This window comes from Salvelinus namaycush, chromosome 6 (genome assembly GCF_016432855.1).
Source record: "Salvelinus namaycush isolate Seneca chromosome 6, SaNama_1.0, whole genome shotgun sequence".
Classification (NCBI taxonomy): Eukaryota; Metazoa; Chordata; class Actinopteri; order Salmoniformes; family Salmonidae; genus Salvelinus; species Salvelinus namaycush.
Genome location: NC_052312.1, coordinates 7059103 through 7085157, shown reverse-complemented (window position 1 = coordinate 7085157; position 26055 = coordinate 7059103). Strand labels below are relative to the sequence as shown.

At 43.3% G+C, this 26055-nt stretch overlaps 1 pseudogene; it reads right to left on the bottom strand.

The window, feature by feature from the left end:
- Positions 1 to 218: 218 nt before the first annotated feature.
- On the bottom strand, positions 219 to 26055 carry LOC120049472 (annotated as a pseudogene).

Genomic DNA, 26055 nt, shown 5'->3' with positions numbered 1-26055 from the left:
GTGAGGTCTTGTTAGGTCCACTCCTACTCACACACACCTTTGCCCACTGCAATGCACTATGGGGTGCGACTTGGACACTGCATTCACTCTGCGAAAGACATTACTCAATACAGAACTCTGGGGATCAATAGAGGATAGCAGTGTATCACAGTGTCATTCAAATGAATCGGAGCCAGATATTCAGAGGATTGTTTACTAAATAACAACCGTGACACAAGGTTAATTGGAAGAAAATAAACAGAAAATCCACAGGGAATGGTGTTGATGACAGATACAGGAAGAAATTAGTGGCTAACAAAGGAAGTGACAAAAAAATGAACATGCATTTATGCTTCCCTCAGGTTCATGTGAATATACATGCCGATTGCAAATCAGCTTCTAAAAAAAGGCAATATTTTCTCTTTCTAGATATCAAAGGAATTATTTTCTCTATTTTCCATATCATCCGCCTGCAGGGTAGGAAAATATTGTATTTCTATCCCACCGTCTTGATCACAAAAAAAGAAAATGCATGCCTTTCACCTGTTTTCTTACATAAATCTCCTCAAAAGCTCAGCTTTAGTTTCATACATAGAGTCCAGTCAGTTGATGCAATGGCCTAGACCTCATTCTGGAGGTAACGTCAAGCATGCGCAGAGCCTTCTTCACCGACACAGCTTCTGTTCTTTGTGTGGACTTGTTCCTACTAGCACTACAAAAACAGCGTTACACATTGACGTGCAGCGTTACACATTGACGTGCAGCGTTACACATTGACATACAGCGTTACACATTGACATACAGCGTTACACATTGACGTGCAGCGTTACACATTGACGTGCAGCGTTACACATTGACGTACAGCGTTACACATTGACGTACAGCGTTACACATTGACATACAGCGTTACACATTGACATACAGCGTTACACATTGACATACAGCGTTACACATTGACATACAGCGTTACACATTGACATACAGCGTTACACATTGACATACAGCGTTACACAAAAGCAAAAAAATTACTTAAATGTCTTTAAAAGACTGACTGTCTACAGTACAGCAACCAACCACACACACAAGTTGGCAACTTATGACTACTTCACATCTGCTACACACACACACACACACACACACACATCTCCCTTGCTGTGTGGTGAGTTGTGAAAGTGGGGTTGTGACCACTCTGCTGTCTCCTTCAACTTGTTGGCTCTGTGCTGGGCTCCAGACTGCCTCTTGGAATTTGACTTTTTGGGTTGTTGTTTGGGCAGGATCTTGCCTCCCTTGGTCTTACTGGGACAGGAGGGAGAGAGCAAGTTCAGACACACTCACACAGGCAAACACAATCCGTACAAACCCTCAGAGAAACACGCCATTCAGGGTGTGTAGCAGAACTGTACTGACATGGGTAGAGCTGGGAGCATACAGTAGTTTAGTGTCAGCCCTGTTTCTGTGTTTCTCTGTGTATATGAAGTACAGTAAACTCACTTGTTACTGGTCCTGTCTTTGAGGGGACAGGCTCTGCGTTTGTGCTTCAAGCTACCACAGTTGAAGCAGCCTTCCAGACATGGGCTGTTCCCACAGGGGTGGTCCTGGAGGGCACAGCGGCCACAGGACTGGCAGTGACGCCAGGCTGGCGAGGGGGAGAGGTGCCAGTCAAATCGTCACTCAACCCAAACCATGAACATCGGGGTTTGGCAGTGTTAGCAGTCTAGGAGATACTCACATGGTTTCACGCACGTCTGACACTCTGAGCAACACTTCCACTGTCTCCCATCCTGAAAGAACAAAGAGAGAAGATAACTAAGTCTGTTGTGAAAAGTGATATCGCAGCATGTGAGGCACATGCACCTCTCATTCAACGCAACGTAGCCAATTATTTCAAGTTAAAACTGTTGCAACATGACTTTTCCAGCCTGCCGTGGGGAAAGACATACCTTCGAAGGGCATACGTTGCATTTAACGCAATGCTTGTTCTCAGACCACACATCTCTCACAGACTTTGCAGAATCTAAGAGAAGCAAAGACCAAGACAGACGAATCAAATGTAATCTCTTCAGAATTCCACTCTAATATTTATCTATATATAATATATATATATTTTATCCCACCAAAATGAATCCTTTTTAAACTGACCAATAAGACGATCTAGATTTTCCATGTTCCATTTAGGATGACATCTTACTATGATTACATTACTGTAATAGGCATTTGGCTCATGTGCAACATGGAATAGTGTGTTGTACCTGTAACCTCCCCCCCCCAGGAAGGAGGGTCAGGTTGATGTGTTGTACCTGTAACCCCCCCTCAGGAAGGAGGGTCAGGTTGGTGTGTTGTACCTGTAACCCCCACCCAGGAAGGAGGGTCAGGTTGGTGTGTACCTGTAACCCCCCCTCAGGAAGGAGGGTCAGGTTGGTGTGTTGTACCTGTAACCCCCACCCAGGAAGGAGGGTCAGGTTGGTGTGTACCTGTAACCCCCCCTCAGGAAGGAGGGTCAGGTTGGTGTGTGTACCTGTAACCCCCCCTCAGGAAGGAGGGTCAGGTTGATGCGTGTACCTGTAACCCCCCCCTCAGGAAGGAGGGTCAGGTTGATGTGTGTACCTGTAACCCCCCCTCAGGAAGGAGGGTCAGGTTGATGTGTTGTACCTGTAACCCCCCCTCAGGAAGGAGGGTCAGGTTGATGTGTTGTACATGTAACCCCCCCTCAGGAAGGAGGGTCAGGTTGATGTGTTGTACCTGTAACCCCCCCTCAGGAAGGAGGGTCAGGTTGGTGTGTTGTACCTGTAACCCCCCCTCAGGAAGGAGGGTCAGGTTGGTGTGTACCTGTAACCCCCCCTTAGGAAGGAGGGTCAGGTTGGTGTGTACCTGTAACCCCCCCTCAGGAAGGAGGGTCAGGTTGGTGTGTACCTGTAACCCCCCCTCAGGAAGGAGGGTCAGGTTGGTGTGTGTACCTGTACACCTCTTCTTTAGGGAGGATGATGTCTCATTGTGTCAGGTTGGTGAACAGGCGGACAGGGGACTGCTTTCTGCCCGTCTTTCCATGTTTGTGGAGGGGATGGTTGTCATAGTCCACCTAGGAGAACAACAATGAGTCCGTTTGGTGGCGGAAGGACTACCCAATGAGTCTGTTTGGTGGCGGAAGGACTACCCAATGAGTCCGTTTGGTGGCGGAAGGACTACCCAATGAGTCCGTTTGGTGGTGGAAGGACTACATACAGTAAAACAAAGTAAGTAGCCTTGTCTGAGCCAGAACGCCCATAGTCCAGGAGCCTATCTCCAGTTTCTGTAGCGTGAGGCAGCTTGATGTACAAGTACACCTCCTGGACAGGACGCTAGTCTACCACAAGGCCTTACCCACAATCCGTAATGCTGAGTGACAAGCAGAGAGACATCGGGTATACATACATTATAGTAAATGCACATTATTATCAATCATTATCTTTTACTAATGTACACATGTCAAGCTGTGCTCCTAAGATTAGCTAATACGTCTGAATACAACTGGCTTGCCTGGTAGTCTAGCATGGTGAGAGAGGGGAAGCACTCCAGGAAGCACGGCTCAAAGAAGTATGGGAAGCTCCAAACCATCTCCACACTGTTCTCTGGAGAAACACACACACACACACAAATAAAAATCAGGTTATGGATTTAAGTCCTTTATTTCTACTTATAAATATCCAATCGATTGTCATTTAATTTATTTCATTAGCGGAGACAAATTAGTTAAATGCATCGCTAACCGGAGGTCTGCAGTTTCCTCTATATTTCTGAGATTTGGGGGAAACTGTGGGCCAGAGGCTTCACCAGGCGGGGAGGGTCAGACACCATGATCACTTTCTCCCCATTTCCCCCTCACTGAGGAAGGCTTGGACGACCCCGCTCGCTGCCCGTTTAAAAACATTGCATGGAATTCAATACTCATAAAAATAAGGATCAAGCCTTTGGATAAAGGTATTTTAAGACAATCATAAGGTTGAAACTTTAACCTCTTCTCTAAAGAAGTGGTGGTTGAACTCGTCATAGAACGGAGCATAAACAAGACTTCCACATGACATCTGCTAGTGCTTTCATTAAATCGTTGATTCCGTGTAACGTAGGATCACTATGAGCATGGAGGATTAGGGTGGGACAACCACGGCAGCTGGCCTCCTCCTGTACTTAACAGGAAGTCCACTGGTTTGTATGGGTGTGATTATACATTTCCAATCTTGTCAAGATAATCACTGAAGGGCACTTGAGCAACAGTAAGACTCACTCATACACACAAACACACAGGACTCAGCTTGTTACTCGACACCACACCCTTGCTGGTGTTCAGTCTGACACATTCCTTGCAGACACGCACAGAGAACGGATGAGACATAGGAACAGAGTGAGTATAAACATACATACAGCTCATAAACATACATTAGGCTATACCAATATTGATTCGTTTGGGATTTTCGGGGACAGAACTGGCAAATAACTAATTTCCTTAAAGCTGCAGGAGGGTTATGATTAAATAACAGAAGGCATTGGTAAGTCAAGAATTCATTTCAATGAAATGCATTGAGCTATATGATGCATTAATCCATTCTGCTATCCTGCAATTAGCCTAGCTATCTGAAATATTTATTTTACTAAGTTGTGGCAGTACCTGTATTTTGAAAACTTTGACTAAGTTGTGCAAGGGTTTATCATAATGGAGCCTGGAGAGCGCAGGAGTGTCAGACAAGCCTCTTGAGACTGCAGCATACCAGCCTCCTAAAACCAGCTCGCTTACCAAATACAATCACACAGCCATCACATTTGTTAGATTGAATTCTGAATTCACCTCTAACTGTCAACCACATCTTGAATGAAGAAGATGATCAAAGCACAGTGGTAGGGAATAGATTTAAGTGTCTCTAAGTTTATGTGACTACCACTTTCTTAGCCATGGCAGATAAGGACCTAATAACCGATGACCAGAGACTGGACGTGTCCCCTGGCTCTTTGCTCTCAGTCCAGAGTGGTGCCATGGATCCCCCTGTAGAATATCAGGCAGTGCTACAGGATGGCACGCTCTCACTGGTCCCCCTCGACAGTCACGCTACTGGAGATGGGGTGGTTCAGCCGTACCCTCGCTCCCCAAAGCTGCTCCGCAAGGTGGCTGCATCCAGAAATCTCTCTGAGGTAAATGTTATGATAGTAACTGCTACTAGTCCTGTTACCAATGATTCCCTGGTGGTAATGTCTAGTATTTCACCTTTATTTAAACAAGACGGTCTCATTTGCACTAGCTAATTGGAAACCAATCGATTCAAAATCAATCGTCATTAGCAGTGACTGAGAATCAATCTATTCAGAAGCAATTCTCATTTGCAGTATTTGAGAAAACCATCAATGAGAGTTTCACTCTGTGTTGTCCTCTCAAACCCCATCTGTGCTGTAGGAGCAGCTGTCCAGACGCCTGGAGGAACTGCAGTCAGAAAGAACCAGAACTAAGGCCCACATTCAATCTCTGAAGAAACGCAAGGCTGATCTCTCTGTGAGTACAACACTGCCTCCCTATGGTCCATAAGTGCCACTGCAGCCAAGGGCAACACAACCCATAGAGAATTCTCTCCATATTTCCTAACCTTGTATTGGTAACGTAGACTAGCTGAAATAATAGATTAGAATGAGAGACTTGTTTTTTCTTACTCATAACACATCAAGTTCCCTAGCGCTGGTGCCAGTCTGATAAATCGTTTGTCATTGTCATGGCGAACGACATAGAAGTTGGCTCAGAAACAGACTTGCATCGAAGCTATGGGTTCCCCTTAACTTCACAATTTCCTCACCTCTCATGAAGAGGAGCACAGAGGTGATGAAGCACCAGGTGAGGGAGAGGGTCGAGGGCATGAGGGCTGCCCTGCAGAGAGACCAGCAGGCCATGGTGGACTCTCTGGAGCTGGACCGCATAGAGACCAGCGCCAGACTAGACCATGTCCTGAAGGGCTGGGACCAGCACCTAGGACTGGTCCAGAGGAGCATCACCACTACCCAGAAATCCCTGGGGCAGACTTGGACAGGGGGCGATAAACAGGTCTGATTCTAGATACTTCAGATTAACCACATATGTAGGCTAACGGGAGTTTCAGTGTTACGCCATTTCAACAATTGTGTGTTACTCCATTTTACAGAATCTTCCTGACAATCTCAGGTAAAAAAATATAAAACAATATTCTAACTTCTCTCATTTTCTTACCTTGAGATGTTATGACTAGGCTTTCTTTGATGAAAATGTATAGGAACTGGGATTGGGATAAGTCCATGTGGAACTGTGTGTCCCCCTGTAGCCATAAGAAGCCAGATGCTTCCGAAGCAGAGATCCGGCTGAACGAAGAGAGGTTTGAGAAGCTTCTGAAAACACTACGCTCCTTCTACAAGGACCTGAAGGCCCAGCTTCAGAGGAAGACACTGTTGCTAGGTAACAAACCGTTATGTCTGCTTATCCACCTAGCCACAGAGGCTGTGATCAAATCTCTACATGGTAACATCTCACTCTGGATCTAGGTAGGATTTGGGGGGAAAAGAGACAGATACAGAAAGGGTTTCTGTTTTTATCTGTTTGCAGATTCTTTCCCAGTGATGATGGACAGGCAGACCTGCCATAGCAAGATCACAGTGACGGGAGAAGGACGAGGCATGTGCTTCTCTGACTTCGCCCAGTCTTCTCCAGAGCACCCTCTCCAGTTTGACAAGGTCTGCTGTGCCCTGGGCTCTGTCGCCGTGACAACGGGCCAACGCTACTGGGAGGCCGACGTCCGCTGCTGCTCCGCCTGGGCTGTGGGCGTGGCCTACAGCTGCCTGGACAGGAAGGGGCGGGACAAAGGCGCCAAGCTGGGGCGGAACAGAAACTCGTGGTGTGTGGAGCTCAGGCATGGCCGTCTCTCCGCCTGGCACAACGACAGGCACGTGTCGTGCTCCGCAAGCGGGCGAGGGGTGCCAGGTAGGGTGGGCGTGTGGGTGCACTACGAGAAGGGAAAGCTGGCGTTCTACGATGCCGAGACTATGAAGGTCCTGCAGGAGTTCTCTGCAGCCCTGACGACCGTGTTTGATAGGGTGCATCATCAGTTCACTGAGCCCCTGTACCCTGCGTTCTGCTTCCTAAGACCATCAGAGGGACAGGTGTGGCCCAGCCATATGGAGATACGGGACATCAACACTCCCATAGTGATCCATAAATGTCAATAAGCATTGTTCGATACGCACAGTCATGTACTATTCAAAGTGTGTGCTCTACTCTCAATTCATTTCTATGCCTGTTTTGTTCACTCATAGCAAATGTTCATCTGAGCAATGCATTGTGTGACCTTGTCAAATAAAACTGACTTGAAGTTTACAGCCAGTAGCAGACTTTTCATGGGGTCACCTTTACCTTCCTGGTTTCTTAGCTTGATCAGCTCATGGAGTCTGGAAGAAAGAGTGAAATAAACAATCACACATAATATCAAACAATCCCTGAAACACTTAACATTGTAATATAGAACGTCTGTACTCTTAATTATTGGCTATGATGCTTTTGATGGATATATTTAAAAACACAACAAGACAAATCACAGCAACTCAAAGAGCGTAACAAAGCACTTGAATCTAACCTAAAACACCAGATCATGTTCAGTAGGCACGAAATGGAAGAAAACACTCTGGAAAGGCATGAAGCGGGAGGTACTATGTGAACCCAACTTGTAAAACATTTGGCCCTAATTAACATGACCCCTGTTTAAACAACACGACAGACAGGAAGTCCAAATCAAAGCCCTCACCTGGGTGTCCCGACACAGAGAACCTTCCTGTAGCCCCGCTTGGCAATGTTCTCCAACAGGAAGTGACAGCTGCGGTCGGCGAACAGGTACCGGGCGTTACTCTTCTTGTTCTCCAAGGATTTCAGCATCAGACTGGGCCTGCTCAGCCCGGGCCTCTGTGATGTCATCAGCCTGCGACATCTTGTGAAAGGCGTGGCCTTCCCATTCTCCAGTTAGGAGGAGGAGCTGACAGTCCTGGGGGGAGAATGAGGAACTTTTAAAACCTGGATTGGAAGAAAGAAACAAAACAACCATTGTTTTAATTGGAAGAACATTATATAGAGGTGGTGAGAACTATCAATTGAAATACTCATTATATGATCTGTCTAGCAACTTATCAAAGGTACTTAGATTTCTTTATTTAACTAGGCAGGTCAGTTAAGAACAAATTCTTATTTTACAATGACGGCCTATCCCGGCCAAACCCTCCCCTAAACCGGACGACGCTGGGCCAATTGTGCGCCGCCCTATGGGACTCCCAATCACGGCCGGTTGTGATACAACTCGGGATTGAACCAGGGTCTGTGGATAGAGTCCCCCTACATGTCAGGACAGGTGTAGGATATTTACCTGGAGCAGTACTCCCGATGGGTGGAAGTTGGCATCTTTGACCGGTTCACCTCCTCTCAGGCCATAAGCCTGGCCTCAGACACCTACAACACAAACAGACATGTCACACGCCTGGTGAAAACAAGGGAGTGTAGTTAGCTACTGTATATGTGCACAAACAAGGACTTTCGAGAAGGCAGAGGCATGCATTAGGCTTCCAAAAAAGGAATTGTAGGCTATTGTAGGAGCCATTTTGGCCAACTTATTTGGTTGTTGTGTTGTCTATAGTTTGTCTGTCTTTGTATAGTACACTTAATTTGTATAGAGGGCACTATATGTTGAGTCACTGGTCATGTCACAGGTGACCAGGAAGTGGGGATACACAGGCAGCGATGGAAGAGGAAGCGAGACAACCCACTCTCTTTTTTTCCCCCCGGGTTCAATGAAAGTCAACGGGATAGTCAATTGCATAGTCCTCGCATCTTCTCTCCTTCTCAAAACCCATTGGATGAGAAAGCTAGAGGTCCTCCCCCTCTGACCTCAAATAGAGTATGCAAATTAGAGAGGATGGGAGGAGTATGCAAATTAGATTATCCTATGAACTAAGTAGACCAGACCCAGCAGCTTTTGCATTGGTGTCTATGGGAGACACACTCAGTTAAGTAGACCGGAACTGACTTTTTTTTATTTTTACTTATCCACAGATATGGAGAGCATACAGTCAAGAGAACAGCTATGCATTTTAGAAACTGTGATATAGCTCTTACCATTAACACATTGGAACTATGATATGTGCCTACTGTAATTACATCTGGCTGCATGGAATTTTTGCTAGCTACATGTTTATGTGTGCTGCTAATAAATGGACAAAAGCGGTTTGTTTTGCACGCGTTTGTGAACATTTCCAATCCCACCTGTGCTAGAGTGGCCATCACTGGAACGGTCTATATATTAGGCCCACTATATTTGCCAGGTGATTCAAAAAGATAACTCGCTTACCTTACCTTTTCATCTTCCCACTGAAAGAAGGTGCATTCTTTTCTGTCTCTGCACGCTGAGCGGCATAAAACCTCAGGCCTTTCTCCTCTCCTTTGCAGATCTTTTCAAACAACAATGTCGGACCTGCATTGGTCAATAGCATCAGCATACGTCACCGAATAGCTCTCATGCAGATGTAAGATTCAACGGAACATAATATAGCAAGCTTTGAACTGTCGTTAGCTAGCTAGTATTCATATCATACGGTAGCCGGTTTCATATGGCCCTTTTCCTAAAACCAGCTAACTAGCAAATAGGTGTTGTCTTTGTCGCACTGCTTTGCTGTATCTTGGCCAGGTCGCAGTTGTAAATTGTTCTCAACTGGCCTACCCGGTGAAATAAATAAATAAAAAATAACTTTACTATCATTCAGCCTTAGCTTCACGTTACTTACCATGTACACAAGCTTTTTTTTGTCTCTTGAAGAACAATCGCTATTCCAAATTCGTCTTCATCTGATCCTTTCAATTGCACATCCGTGTCACTAATAAGTAACGTTCGCTAGCTAATCAAAAACTATTTGCCTTGTGTAAACATTAGACGCATGTCTGCTAACATGCTGTCTCAGGTCGGTCAAGGTAACGCCCCTTCATATCTTGTTAAATTTGTTGCCACCCTGAAGTAGAAATATGAGGTTATTTATGTATTTAATTTTTTGGGAAATATGAGGTTATGACCACTGTAACCAGTGTTTCACGTACAACTTAGTTGCAACATTGTATAGTGTATTTGTTTTCATCTGGCCGAAACGGTTGTCGTAAACATAGCCTTGAAGATGAGGCTGTTAATTTGACCACCAGGAGCCACTAAAAGCCCAAGGAAGAAAAATCCTAAAACCTTGAATAGCGCTTTACAGCAGGCCTGAACTGTACTGTTCTGTTTGGTACTTTTATACGCAGTGTTTAAATGTATTGATTTCTTCTAATGGTGGACTTCAAATACAGAAGTGTAGTCTGAAGCTATAATGGATTCCAATTAATTTCTAATAACTCGATGAATAATTTATTGATCTGTCACAGCCATTATTGTGCATTTCCATCACGTGCATGTTACAGGCCTACATCATTAAAAGTGATGTAGGCCTTTGTAAAATGTCTATAGGCTAATAGAATATCCCGAACATAATACGCCTATAAAGAGGCGACCAATAATATTAGTGAAGGGGAAATTACTTATATCTGCAGAACTAGACTTCACTCCAGGCTACACCATTGTGTCCAGAACATTTGCTTATAAATGACCGTTTTGTCTTCCTTTGCCTCGAGTGGCAAATAGGCAACCTCTGAAGAATAACCCATTGTTGCATTGCCTCTTCTCTATCTAGGGTGGACGAGGCGAAGCGACTGGTTTCACTATCGCCCCCCCAAAAATAGGCGAAAGGGCAGGCTACAAGTTTAGCTCCAAAATAAGCCCATAAAAACGTATTAGGCTTATTTTGGAGCTAAACTTGTAGCCTGCTCTTTCGCCTATGGGACAACTACTCCCATTGTTAGAGCGGATATATGAGCATCTCGTCATTATATACAGATCTCCGCTCTATTGCACTGTGCAATCCAACGCGTTTTGTTTACACTGCGTCGCAGAACTCATAAATTGTAGTCCAAGAAAGACCCACTTGAGAGTCACTTTAACACTGGTTTCTATTAGTATAAACTCTATTTCCCAGAAGCCCTTGTTCGCGGGGAGCGCAGTGGAGCTGTTAATCACCTGGCTGGAGGGATGTTGCTGCCGAAGCAACGACGCAAGCGTCGGGCGCGATCGTACACCCACACCACGGTGCATGCCTGTCAGCGCTGAATCGCCGTCAGTAGATTGTCAGCGGCAGATAATTCCATAGCATCGACATATTATTATAAGCTACATCTTCTGAGTCGACGGAAGCATCTTCTGCAAGGAGAGGCTTCATTAATGTGCAGCTCACAGTCCTGGCCAGAGGTGTGCAGTTGAATGAGGATAAATCTACTGTACATCGGACAGTGAAGAAAATCTAGCATTACCATGAGCACAGGTAAGGTCTTATGCCCTATTATAGACTATAGTGTATGTGAGGCATATGGTTTGATCATAGTAATTCGATGGCAATTACCAGTTTGTATGTTGACATTGTCATCATCTATGGTACTATCAGCTATTACACAGCAAAGCAATTACAGATTTAAGACAAGCATATTGATAGGCCTGTAATATCCATTGACTCGGCAGAAACCACTCTGAGACAAAGGTCCTACTTGAGCTACAGCTCTCCCACTGTGGAATGCCATTTATATGGCTACAGTATGTGGTGTAGAAATGCTCACTAGACTAGGTTTCCACTTCCAGACATATCATTGCATTTTCATTATGTTGCATTGCTGTCTCCCCACATCTAGCTACATTGCCTGGGAGCTGCAGGCTGATAGCCTGGTACACTGGTCTCGTGTGAGGACATCAGTGTGTCAAGTCCTCCTCATGTCCATCCCGTGTAATACAATGTCATTACATATGAATGACTCTAGTTATGGTTGTGACTAACATGCACAGTGCAGTAGCTGAGTAGTTGAAGAACGTCATTGCTGTGAGCATCATGTCTAGAAGACCTATTTGCCTAGTGTAGTGGTTCCTAACCTTTTTCTGTTACTTTACCACCAACTGAATTTTGCTCTGCCCCGAGTACCCCAGAAGTACCTCCTCATGTGCATTTTACCAGTAAGCCTATGGTCTCACGAATCTTCTCAAGTACCCCCTGTGAATAGGCCCAGTACACCCAGGTACTATCCCCCAGTCCTAGTACCCCTGGTTGGGAACCACTGGCCTATGGGCTCAAAACCATCATAGATGTGATGAAATCACGGACTTAGAAATAGTCTGAGCTGCCTCTCACTACTGAGTCAGAGCCACAACACAGGCAAGTTAGGCAAACCGCTTTAATGAGGTGGACAATCAATACCACAGTATTTTATTTTATTTATTTAACCTTTATTTAACTAGGCAAGTCAGTTAAGAACTAATTCTTATTTACAATGATGGCCAAACCCCTATGGGACTCTCAATCGCGGCCGGTTGTGATACAGCCTGGAATTTAACCAGGGTCTGTAGTGACTCCTCTAGCACTGAGCTGCAGTGCCTTAGACCGCTGCGTCACTCGGGGGCTCCCCTGTTTGCACTGCTGATGACTGATGAGAAGTTGTTGGAGTTTGTCTGTGAAATGAGGTAGGAATGCATAACAGTCCTGAGTTATCATCAACACTACCTTGTGGAGATAATATAAGGCAAGTACTGGAAACAATAGAACACTATGAAATATCGGGGACACCAGGCCTGGTTTTCATAGCTGATTTTGAAAAGGCTTTTGATAAAGTACGACTGGAGTTTATATATAAATGCCTAGAATATTTCAATTTTGGGGAATCTCTTATAAAATGGGTAAAAATTATGTATAGTAACCCTAGGTGTAAAATAGTAAATAATGGCTACATCTCAGAAAGTTTTAAACTATCTAGAGGAGTAAAACAAGGTTGTCCACTATCGGCATATCTATTTATTATTGCCATCGAAATGTTAGCTGTTAAAATTAGATCAAACATTAATATTAAGGGATTAGAAATCCAGGGCCTAAAAACTAAGGTGTCATTGTACGCTAATGATTCATGTTTTCTTTTAAAACCACAACTAGAATCTCTCCACGGCCTCTTAGAGGATCTAGATATATTTGCTATCCTCTCTGGATTAAAACCAAATTATGATAAATGTACCATATTACGTATTGGATCACTAAAAAATACACATTTTACATTGCCATGTAGTTTACCAATTAAATGGTCTGACGGTGATGTGGACATACTCGGTATACAAATCCCAAAAGAAAGAAATGATCTCACTCCAATAAATTTTTATAGAAAGTTAGCAAAAATAGATAAGATCTTGCTACCATGGAAAGGAAAATACCTGTCTATTTGTGGGAAAATCACCCTGATTAACTCTTTAATCATATCACAGTTTACCTATTTGCTTATGGTTTTGCCTACACCTAGTGACCTGCTTTTTAAATTATATGAACAAAAAATATTCAATTTTATTTGGAACGGCAAGCCAGATAAAATTAAAAGGGCCTATTTATATAACGAATATGAATTCGGAGGGCAGAAATTATTAAATATTAAAGCATTAGACCTCTCACTAAAGGCATCAGTCATACAAAAGTTATACTTAAATCCAAACTGGTTCTCTAGTAGATTGGTACGAATGTCTCATCCTATGTTCAAGAAGGGCCTTTTTCCCTTTATTCAGATTACACCTGCTCACTTTCGGTTGCTTGAAAAGGAAATAATCTCCAAAATATCTTTATTTTTTAAGCAAGCCTTAGAAAGTTGGTTGCAATTTCAGTTTAATCCACCTGAAAGGACGGAACAAATAGTACAACAAATCTTGTGGTTAAATTCAAATATAGTAATTGATAAAAAAACTGTATTTATCGAAGAAATGTTTAAAAAAGGTATAATTTTTGTGAATGATATCATAAAAAGGACTGGTGGAGTAATGTCACACATGCAGCTAACGCAGACATATGGAAATGTCTGCTCTACCCAAAATTACAACCAATTAATTGCAGAATTACCACAAAAATGGAAGAGGCAGGTGGAAGGGGATAAAAGTAAGGAACTTGTATGTCGGCCTTATATTAAAGAACATAAATGGTTAAAGAAAAGTGTGATAAATAAAAACATATACCAATTTCATTTAAGGACCAAAAAACTTACAGCTGTGCCATATAAATTGCAAAATAGTTGGGAAGAGATTTTCGATGTACCCATTCCATGGCACATGGTGTATGAATTGATACGCAAAACAACGCCGGATTCAAAACTTCGAATTTTTCAATTTAAATTATTGTACAAAATTCTTGCAACTAATAGAATGTTATATATATGGGGGATACAATCTTCCCAGCTCTGTAGATTCTGCTGTGAGGAGGCAGAGTCATTAGACCATTTATTTTGGTATTGTCCGCATGTAGCTCGTTTTTGGTCACAGGTCCAGGAATGGTTGAAGAATTGCAACATTTGCGTAGAACTAACGCTACAGATAGCAATACTGGGGGATTTGAAAAGCCATAGTCAATCAATCAATAATATAATAATTATTTTAGCAAAAATGTTTATTTTTAATTTACAATCCGTGGAAGCTATGAGAATAGGAAGATTCAAATCTTTTGTGAAGCATCACAGCACAGTTGAAAAATATATGGCAAATAAAAATCCGAAATGGATGATGTTGGAAGATAGATGGGAAAGGTTGAGTGGAGCTGAAGGGTGGGACTAATAACAAGATAAACAATGTAGGGCATACGGGATCTGTGAAATGTGTATAGGTGCGGAGCTATTGTGAAATAGCACAGTTACAAGTGGAAATCAAACTGGATGGACAACAGAAATAGAGGAAGGACTAAGAACAAACAAGAGAGAACTATTATAAAGTAGACTGTGTCTGTAAAATGTGTATAAGATGTATAAATTGAAGGTAAAAACAGAAATGTTTATCAGTTTACTCCAATTGGGGGATCGGTGGTAGGGTTTGCGGGGAATAATAATAAAGGTATACTCTTTAAAAAAGTATGTATGTCTATGTAGGTATGTGTATGTATATATGTGTATATGTATGCATACGTGAATGGATATATATATTTACCCAAAAAAATATGGGGGATTGGAAATGATGCAGACAATTACATTGGAAGCAACATTCTTTCCGCAATATTAAGCTGATCCACCCCCCAAAAAAAAAAAAAAAAAAAAAAAAAACACTACCTTGTAAACTCACCTGAGCATAACAGTCCTGAGTTATCATCAACACTACCTTGTAAACTCACCTGAGCGTAACAGTCCTGAGTTATCATCAACACTACCTTGTAAACTCACCTGAGCGTAACAGTCCTGAGTTATCATCAACACTACCTTGTAAACTCACCTGAGCATAACAGTCCTGAGTTATCATCAACACTACCTTGTAAACTCACCTGAGCATAACAGTCCTGAGTTATCATCAACACTACCTTGTAAACTCACCTGAGCGTAACAGTCCTGAGTTATCATCAACACTACCTTGTAAACTCACCTGAGCGTAACAGTCCTGAGTTATCATCAACACTACCTTGTAAACTCACCTGAGCGTAACAGTCCTGAGTTATCATCAACACTACCTTGTAAACTCACCTGAGACGTGTACTAAAGAAAAAAAATGTTGTATTCCATCTAGAACTGGGACACTGTCTGTCTTCTCTGAGCAGTGACGTTTTTGTAATGACACCTGTTTGTTAGAGCAATGTTGGATGGATGTAATGACTGATGTTGATGGAACGGTTAGTGAATTGGAATGGATGGAAATGGGAAAGTCTTCACCTATGTGTTCACAGACTCACAGCTGGCGTCCATATGGGTTAGGTCATCCTGCTGGCCTGGCAGGCTGGTGTCCACATGGGTTAGGTCATCCTGCTGACCTGGCAGGCTGGTGTCCACATGGGTTAGGTCATCCTGCTGACCTGGCAGGTTGGTGTCAACATGGGTTAGGTCATCCTGCTGACCTGGCAGGTTGGTGTCAACATGGGTTAGGTCATCCTGCTGACCTGGCAGGCTGGTGTCCACATGGGTTAGGTCATCCTGCTGACCTGGCAGGCTGGTGTCCACATGGGTAAGGTCATCCAACTGACCTGGCAGGCTGGTGTCCACATGGGTTAGGTCATCCAACTGACCTGGCTGACTGGTAGTGATGATGAACTGGATCAGGTGTGGTCCAGGTTGGTCTGAGGTATTTGAACGATATACTCTGGTTGATACCCTATCATACAGTGAGTGGACATAACATTAAGAACACCTTCTCTTTCCATGACAGACTAACAAGATTAATCCCTAATTGATGTAATTTGTTAAATCCACTTCAATCAGTGTAGATGAAGGGGAGGAGACGGGTTAAAGAAGGATTTTTAAGCTTTGAGACAATTGAGACATGGATTGTGTCTGTGTGCCATTCAGAGGGTGAATGGGCCAGACAAGGTATGGTAGTAGGTTTTCTACACTCAACAGTTTCCTGTGTATTCAGAATGGTCCACCAGCCAAAAGACATCCAGCCAACTGTGGGAAGCATTGGCGTCAACATGGACCAGCATCCCTGTGGAGTCAACATGGACCAGCATCCCTGTGGAGTCAACATGGACCAGCATCCCTGTGGAACGCTTTCGACACCTTGTAGAGTCCATGTCCCGACGAATTGAGGCTGTTCTGAGGGCAAAACGGGGGAGTGCGACTCAATATTAGGAAGGTGTTCTTAATGTTTTGTACACTCAGTGTATATTGAGGGCAGATTTCAATGACTGCAGTATCTGAACTGAAGGTGTTTGCCTCACAAACAAATTAAGTAAAGCCTAGTATAACTTTTTTGCTCGCATGGTGAAATACAAATACAAGTCTTCTTTTCGACCAGGTACCAACATTCACCACAGTTTCCCATTGAAATATCTGAATAGCTCTTCACGGTCTGTGTTTACTAGTCAGTCTGTACAGGGGTCAACAGCGATGATTTTCTTTTTACCTCAATAGATCCCAGATTGGTTATTGGATGATCAGACATTCATTGGTTAATAACAATATACTATGCTAGCCTAGTGTACATCAGTCAGTCAGGGACAATATGAACTCATCACATTGGAACGTAGGCTGCGTCATCGGCAGACACGTTGCAGAATCAATCTGGAGTCACTGGAGAGTCCCCAGCTCCCAACACAGTGCTGTGAGCTGGGTTTGTGGCCAGATCACACCCACTGACTGGATGGATCAGTGTGCCAGAGCTACGGAGGCCCAGCAGGGTCAAAGTCAAGAGGAAAGTCAGGCCCTTCCTTTATTATACAGTAGTAATCTAGGCCCATAGTTACTAGTCAAAGGTTACCATAGAGTGAGTAATTAAAATACGAGTGGCTAGTTAGAAAACATTGTACATAGTCATGGTGTTGCTAAACACTACTCTGATTTATTGGAAACCCCCTTGAAATGCCAATAGACACTAGTGCACATATAGTATGACAGAGTGTAATCATTAAAATAAAGACACAAGCCGAATGGCCGCAGTATAGGATGAGTGGTGGTTGTTGTGTTTCCACTTAGTCAGCAGATAGAGAGGTAATGTTCTAATTCAGATAATGATAATACGAGTCTAAGGTCATAGTACATGAGTGCAAATGTGCAAGTGTCAGCACGTGCTTCAGGGATCAGTGTGGGACTGCGTGAGCCTCACAGAGTGTGTACAGTGTGTGTGTGTGCATCCACATGTGCCGTGTGGGTGTAGACTATGTGTTTCCCATGAACGATCATGAGAGTAGGCAGGTCCACATGTACACGCACGCACGCACACACACACACACACACACACACACACTAATGGGAGTGGGCTGGTCAGGAGATCTCACAGGTGTGATCTCACTGGTGTTAATCTTGAGCTCTTGCTCTCTCACACACTGGCAATTAAGTCTGAAATGTGACGTGGCCCTGTCACGCTCTTATTGGAGGCTTTAATAGATGGGAGGAATGACATGTGCCTTCCGCTTGAGCCCATCGATCAAATATGAGCTGCTGATTGGCTGGGCTGTGCCTGTAATTTGTTAACGGGGGTTTTAGCGTTGATTAGAGATGGCAGTTTCAATGGATTTCTTTGAGATATTGTTTGGAGATGTGTAATAGATATGTTGTTTTTCCTCTTGAACATTGGGCATACTGTGCATAGGATTGTAGTTGATTTCAGCTATAGATCATCAGTGTTATCATGGCATTACTACTATTGGAATACAGCCAATTCAACAGATTTATTGCCAAACACCATTAACTCAAAGATTGCTTTATATTTCCATTTGGGGGCTATAAATAAACATTAATTAATTAGATTAATTTAAATCATGTGCTCTACCATATACTGTACCTTTAAAAGCTGTGAGTATCTATTTCTGACAGACAATGTTTTCCCTTCTTATTAAGTATCTAGGTTATGATTCTAAAGGTCTTTCGTAAACCATTGAAGCATTACTTATTCATTCATTCATTCTTTTCATACGTCACTTGTATGTACCATGAGGTGCAATCCTTCACTTCTTAAAACCATGAGGTGCAATCTTTCACTTCTTAAAACCATACGGTGCAATCCTTCACTTCTTAAAACCATGAGGTGCAATCCTTCACTTCTTAAAACCATGAGGTGCAATCTTTCACTTCTTAAAACCATACGGTGCAATCCTTCACTTCTTAAAACCTTGCAGTGCAATCCTTCACTTTTTAAAACCATACGGTGCAATCCTTCACTTATTAAAACCTTGCAGTGCAATCCTTGACTTCTTAAAACCATGAGGTGCAATCCTTCACTTCTTAAAACCATACGGTGCAATCCTTCACTTATTAAAACCTTGCAGTGCAATCCTTCACTTCTTAAAACCATGAGGTGCAGTCCTTCACTTCTTAAAACCATGCAGTGCAGGCTGCCTTAATTGAGTCTTCCGTAGTGGAACATGCTGAGAGCTGACATTTAGACTAGGGTTGGTTGGTTGGTGTTACTGTCAGCATTTAGCTACTAACCCTCCTCTCTCTTCACTGCTGTACTAACAGCCATCAGAGTGAGGCTACACTCTTACATGCTGACCAGACCGCGTGCACCATCACGCACGCGCATGTTGATTTTGTCAACCCATACCAGACGCGATCAGGACACGCAGGTTGAAATATCAAAACGAACTCTGAACCAACTATATTAATTTGGGGACAGGTCGAAAAACATTAAACATTTATGGCAATTTAGCTAGCTAGCTTGCTGTTGCTAGCTAATTTGTCCTGGTCTCCAGGGTGGCGCAGCAATCTAAGGCACTGCATCTCAGTGCAAGAGGCATCACTACAGTCCCTGGTTCGAATCCAGGCTGTATCACATCCGGCCCGTGGTTGGGAGTCCCATAGGGCGGCGCACAATTGGCCCAGCGTCGTCCGGGTTTGGCCGAGGTAGGCCGTCATTGTAAATAAGAATTTGTTCTTAACTGACTTGCGTAGTTAAATAAAGGTTACACATATAAACATTGGGTTGTTATTTTACCTGAAATGCACAAGGTCCTCTTGGTCCTCTTTAATCCACAGATTAAATGGTAAACCGAGTTAGTTTCTAGTCATCTCTCCTCCTTCCGGCTTCTTCTTCTTTGGACTTTATATGGCGATGGGCAACCAACTTTAAGGTCCATTACCACCACCAACTGGACTGGAGTGTGGACCTCAGTTCATCTTTCAATCACCCACGTGGGTAAATGCTCCTAAAAATCAATGAGGAGATGGCACGTGGGTATATGCTCCTAAAAACCAATGAGGAGATGGGAGAGGCGGGACTTGCAGCGTGTCAAGCGTCACAAACAGAACCGAGTTCTATTTTAGCGCCTGGCTACGCAGACGCTCACAAGCAGTGTGGGTGCAATGATCGAATAACATGTATGTGTAAATGTATTTTGCAATGCTCGTGCACATGACCAAAGCGGTGTTGTCAGCATGTTAGAAAACCTTATTTGGCTGTCCCCATATGAGAACCTTTTTTGGCCCTAGGTAGAACCTTGTTGGGTTCCAGATAGAACACCAGATAGAACACTCAGTACCAAAAAGGGTTCTACAAAGAGTTTTCCTATGGGAATAACCAAAGAACCAAAAACAGACTGGAACCAAGGCTAGCAGTACATATGCACACATATGGTGACATCACATACAGATATGTACTCAACAGTTAAACACATAACAGCACCATCTCACACATGGCAAACACACACTTCATGCCAGGGACATCTGTGTTCCACCTGTCTTTAAGTACTGGGATTTCCCTCTAGAGCCAGTAATAACTCTACAGGTATAATGCTGACTCCCTATCTAAACAACTGTAGCTTCACTAGACTGGCTGCAGGTTATCTACATGTCTCTGCTAGGTAAAGCCCCGCTTTATCTCAGCTCACTGGTCACCATAGCAGCACCCACTCGTAGCACGCGCTCCAGCAGGTATATCTCACTGGTCACCCCCATAGCCAATTCCTCCTTTGGTCGTCTTTCCTTCCAGTTCTCTGCTGCCAATGACTGGAACGAACTGCAAAAATCTCTGAAGCTGGAAACACTTATCTCCCTCACTAGCTTTAAGCACCAGCTGTCAGAGCAGCTCACAGATTACTGCACCTGTACATAGCCCATCTATAATTTAGCCCAAACAACTACCACTTCCCCTACTGTATTTATTTATTTATTTATTTTGCTCCTTTGCACCCCATTATTTCTATTTCTACTTTGCACATTCTTCCACTGCAAATCTACCATTCCAGTGTTTTACTTGCTATATTGTATTTACCTCGCCACCATGGCCTTTTTTTGCCTTTACCTCCCTTATCTCACATCATTTGCTCACATTGTATATAGACTTATTTTTATACTGTATTATTGACTGTATGTTTTGTTTATTCCATGTATAAATCTATGTTGTTGTATGTGTCGAATTGCTGTGCTTTATCTTGGCCAGGTCGCAGTTGCAAATGAGAACTTGTTCTCAACTAGCCTACCTGGTTAAATAAAGGTAAAATAAAATAAATAAAAGACTCAGTGAAAAGTTGTACCGTGTGTGTTTCTGTTTTAATCTAAGCATGTCTTTGTATTTTTCACCCTCCCAGATGAGCCCATGCAAAACAGACCTCTGTTCATTCAGCCTTCCCAAGAGGAAGCTCTTTATAGCTCATCTGCCAAATCTCACGATGTGTGTGTGTGTGAGCACCGATGGGTCTGTGTTAATTATGATATTGTATTGAGTACAACTGCTCTATTCAATACAGTAAAACATAAATTGTCCACAAAAGCCATTGACACTGTGGTGGATAAACTTCTGGTGTGATTGGGGTGGTCCAACGTTATCTCCGATCCAATTTCACATTTCAAGGTCTTGGGTCATTTTTCATTTCCAACTGAGTTTCCTGTATTAAAGGGCAATCATAGAAAATATACTATTTCTCACACTCCTTTCTCCAGAGGGAATTTGCTAATATATATCCTCATACAGGTAACTGCCAAAATAATGGAAACACTTGAGTAACACCTGGGTTTAACACTTTAGTAACACTTGGGTTAAACACCTGAATAACACCTGGGTTAAACACCTGAATAACACCTGGGTTAAACACCTGAATAACACCTGGGTTAAACACTTGAATAACACCTGGGTTAAACACCTGAATAACACCTGGGTTAAACACCTGAATAACACCTGGGTTAAACACTTGAATAACACCTGGGTTTAACACTTTAGTAACACTTGGGTTAAACACCTGAATAACACCTGGGTTTAACACTTTAGTAACACTTGGGTTAAACACCTGAATAACACCTGGGTTAAACACCTGAATAACACCTGGGTTAAACACCTGAATAACACCTGGGTTAAACACTTGAATAACACCTGGGTTAAACACCTGAATAACACCTGGGTTAAACACCTGAATAACACCTGGGTTAAACACTTTAGTAACACTTGGGTTAAACACCTGAATAACACCTGGGTTTAACACTTTAGTAACACTTGGGTTAAACACCTGAATAACACCTGGGTTAAACACCTGAATAACACCTTATGTTAGTGTTTCCTTTATTTTGGCACTTACCTGTACCTCTGCAGTTACTGTAACACAAGTCAACTTTACTAGGGCATTTCATCACGTTCTTTCGTTTTTAGTTTGAGTCTGTGTGTCACAAGGGGGATATATGCTGGTCAGCCTTTTGATAACCTAATGCTACAGTTAATTTCTTCTTCACATCTCAACGTCGTACTCCTGAAACAGAAGCTATTGAAGCAAAAATTAAAAAATTGGCATGTCCCAATCCCAAGGTAGTTTAAAATGCTGCCTTCTAAGGTGCCTTCTTTCGGGCGATTTTGAAGGCAGCATCCCATGTATCCTTCACCTGGGGATATGTGTGTTAAGCCAGAACCAGACGTACAGTAAGCAGACCCATAATTCGGGCCAGAGAAATGGGTCTTTATCAACGCAGTTCTATCTACATCAGGTGTGTATTTCACAGTAGCTATCCAAATTTCCATAGAATCCCTTTGATCACCTGTGTGATATAGACGACAATTCCTGACAGACTTCAATAGTTCCGTTCACAGATGAACACTTTGCCTTTGGCAGGAAATCAATTTCTCTGCAATATGTAGGCTACATACAGTATAAAAGTTAGCGTTGCTGCGTAAAGCATGAATTATATGGAGAAAGCCAAATAAATCAATGTTACCGTTCCCATGACAACTAGCAATCTCTTCAAAGTGAAAGTATCGTACTCCAAAAAGGCAATACACAGCCAAGATGTGTTGTGGTGCTAGGGAAATGTGTTGTGATGCTAGAGAAATGTGTTGTGGCGCTAGGGAAATGTGTTGTGGCGCTAGGGAAATGTGTTGTGGCGCTAGGGAAATGTGTTGTGGCGCTAGGGAAATGTGTTGTGGCGCTAGGGAAATGTGTTGTGGCGCTAGGGAAATGTGTTGTGGTGCTAGGGAAATGTGTTGTGGCGCTAGGGAAATGTGTTGTGGCGCTAGGGAAATGTGTTGTGGCGCTAGGGAAATGTGTTGTGGCGCTAGGCAAATGTGTTGTGGTGCTAAGGAAATGTGTTGTGATGCTAGGGAAATGTGTTGTGGTGCTAGGGAAATGTGTTGTGGTGCTAGGGAATGTGTTGTGGTGCTAGGCAAATGTGTTGTGGTGCTAGGCAATTGTGTTGTGGTGCTAGGGAAATGTGTTGTGGTGCTAGGGAAATGTGTTGTGGCGCTAGGGAAATGTGTTGTGGCGCTAGGGAAATGTGTTGTGGCGCTAGGGAAATGTGTTGTGGCGCTAGGGAAATGTGTTGTGGCGCTAGGGAAATGGGTTGTGGCGCTAGGGAAATGGGTTGTGGCGCTAGGGAAATGTGTTGTGGCGCTAGGGAAATGTGTTGTGGCGCTAGGGAAATGTGTTGTGGCGCTAGGGAAATGTGTTGTGGCGCTAGGGAAATGTGTTGTGGTGCTAGGGAAATGTGTTGTGGTGCTAGGGAAATGTGTTGTGGTGCTAGGGAATGTGTTGTGGTGCTAGGGAAATATGTTGTAGTGCTAGGGAAATGTGTTGTGGTGCTAGGGAAATGTGTCATAAACCATAAGAACAAACCAAAATAATCCCAGACCCAATATTGCTTCTCCCAAAAGAGAATTGACTGCCTTCACATATGGAGACAGAACTTTTCAACCATGAAGTTCCCAGCATTGTTTGTGTTGTCTCTCTTCACCAAGACAATGTGTTCACGTTTGAAACAGAAATACTGTGTTCAGGACTTTGTGCTCTAACTTCAAAGTGAACGTGAAGTTATGTTAGTCCAGCCGGCATGTCGTTCCTAGGGGGTCGGAATGTTAGTTCTGAGGTTTGAGCTAACTGCTAACTAGCTAGCGTGTTCTCGGGGATAGGTTGTTTTTATGGCCTGACATGTCAGACACTTTAGAGCTGTGAGTAAGGAGCCAGGTGGGGAATGTCACAGTGGCGTGTGACACCTGGAACAGGGACCTCCTCTCAGAGACACAGTGACACAGCAATTCAGCAGCCTTCTGCAAAATGACAGCTAGGTCATTATTTTTTTTAAATTTTATCTTTATTTAACTAGGCAAGTCAGTTCAAAACAAATTCTTATTTTCAATGACGGCCTAGGAACAGTGGGTTAACTGCCTGTTCAGGGGCAGAACGACAGATTTGTACCTTGTCAACTCGGGGATTTGAACTTGCAACCTTTCGGTTACTAGTCCAATGCGCTAACCACTAGGCTACCCTGCCGCCCCAAGGCTTTGACGTTTGTTGTTTTTGAAGGCTCGTTGCCATAGTAACATAAAGACAGTAAATCGTCGTGGTGATGTGCAGTTTCTTCCTTTGGAAACGTGATTTACTTTTGACTAAATGAACTCAGTAGACCCTGTCCTTTAAATTAGGATTATGACGTGTTTCAGTCATTCAGTCACAAGACAATAATAAGAAGCACTATGGGCCAAATACAGCAACAACAAAATCAGATGGAGAGAGAATGACACTACAGTAGATACTGCAATAGTTTATTTCAACTTCCTCAAGTCTGCCGTGCTGAACATACTGTATGAGAGAGAGTGGTGGGGAATGTTGGAAGTGGTGCCAGGACATGTTGCCCTTCATGTTCTATGAGCTGGATAGACGGTCCATCAGAGTGGATAATCACCCTGACTGAACAGCTAACTCTGTTCCTCTGAACTGGCTCAGGATACCCCAGAGACAGAGTGAAGATCAATGAGCTTTTCTGAATTATTCATCAATGCACTTTCTTTTGTGTGTGTGTGTGTGTGTGTGTGTGTGTGTGTGTGTGTGTGTGTGTGTGTGTGTGTGTGTGTGTGTGTGTGTGTGTGTGTGTGTGTGTGTGTGTGTGTGTGTGTGTGGCTCTTTGCTTGTGGGAGGATCAGGTCGTGTGCATGGATGACTGATGATTGGCTGGCTATTGTTGTCCAATATCTCACACTCACATTATGGGATAGTACGTGTGTGGATTGATGTGGGTGATAGACCACTATAGTTAAAACACTGCATGTTTAACAGAGAGAGTGATAGCTATAGCTAGCCAGCACACACGATACACCCATCTGACTGCATTATGAATGCCTGTGTAGCATCACCAGAGAGAGATAAACCCCCTACAGCAGAACAGCAGAGCACCCAGCCTCCACCTTCCTGGTCGTTTGACTACTGAGGAGCGAGCTACTAGCTAGCTATGCCACAGAACTGCTGTGTCAGAAACACCCCGAACTGAATCCTCTCTTCCAGAACATTCCTAGTCCCCGCTGAATGAACAAATTAACCGGATTAGCAAATCCAAATCACAGTCGGCTCCTTGTATTATTAAAAAGATTGAAAAAGAGCTCAAATGTGGGTCAATAGAATTTGTGCTTTGAAATGTTCGGTGTGTTAAGAACGTGCTAAGACTGGGGATCTATGAGAGATGAGGTCGGCGTTAGCTGCCAGTGAGGTCACGGTGACTACTAGAGGACTAGATTATCAAGCTCTGCTGTTTCTCAGTTACCCGTTTAAACTCGTACCCGTATACGTGGTTGAAAATGGATGATTTATAAACGCATGGCTGTACAGTAAAAATGCTCAACAAGCCGTCAGACCTCAGGGTCTCTGCTTCACAGCTCTCTATGGGGTTTTGATTGACAGCTGTTCTGAATTTGAGCACCACGTGACAGGAAGTCGCCCCCCCCCCCCTGCTAATTGGGCAACTTTTGATAAAATGTTTGTTGTCTGAGTGAGGGAAATGCTGTAAAATGAAGAGGACTCGGATGTATTTAGAAAGATGAGACGTTGAAGATGACAATAAATACCATTTTGTTGTCATACAAGCAAGCCAAACATCCGTGAGCCCAAATGTGTACTTCACATTTCAATATCATAAAACGTATTTTTATATACGGTGACAACGTTTATGATCACTATGTTAGATGTACAGTTACCAAATGTCATGTGGTCATACCCTGGGTTGTTCTGAACAGAAGCAGTCTGTTTGTGTATTGTGGTGAAAACTCACTGCGACACACTCACCTGAATGAACTCATGGCTCCTGTCAATGATCACCAATTCTGTTCCCCTGAATTGCAT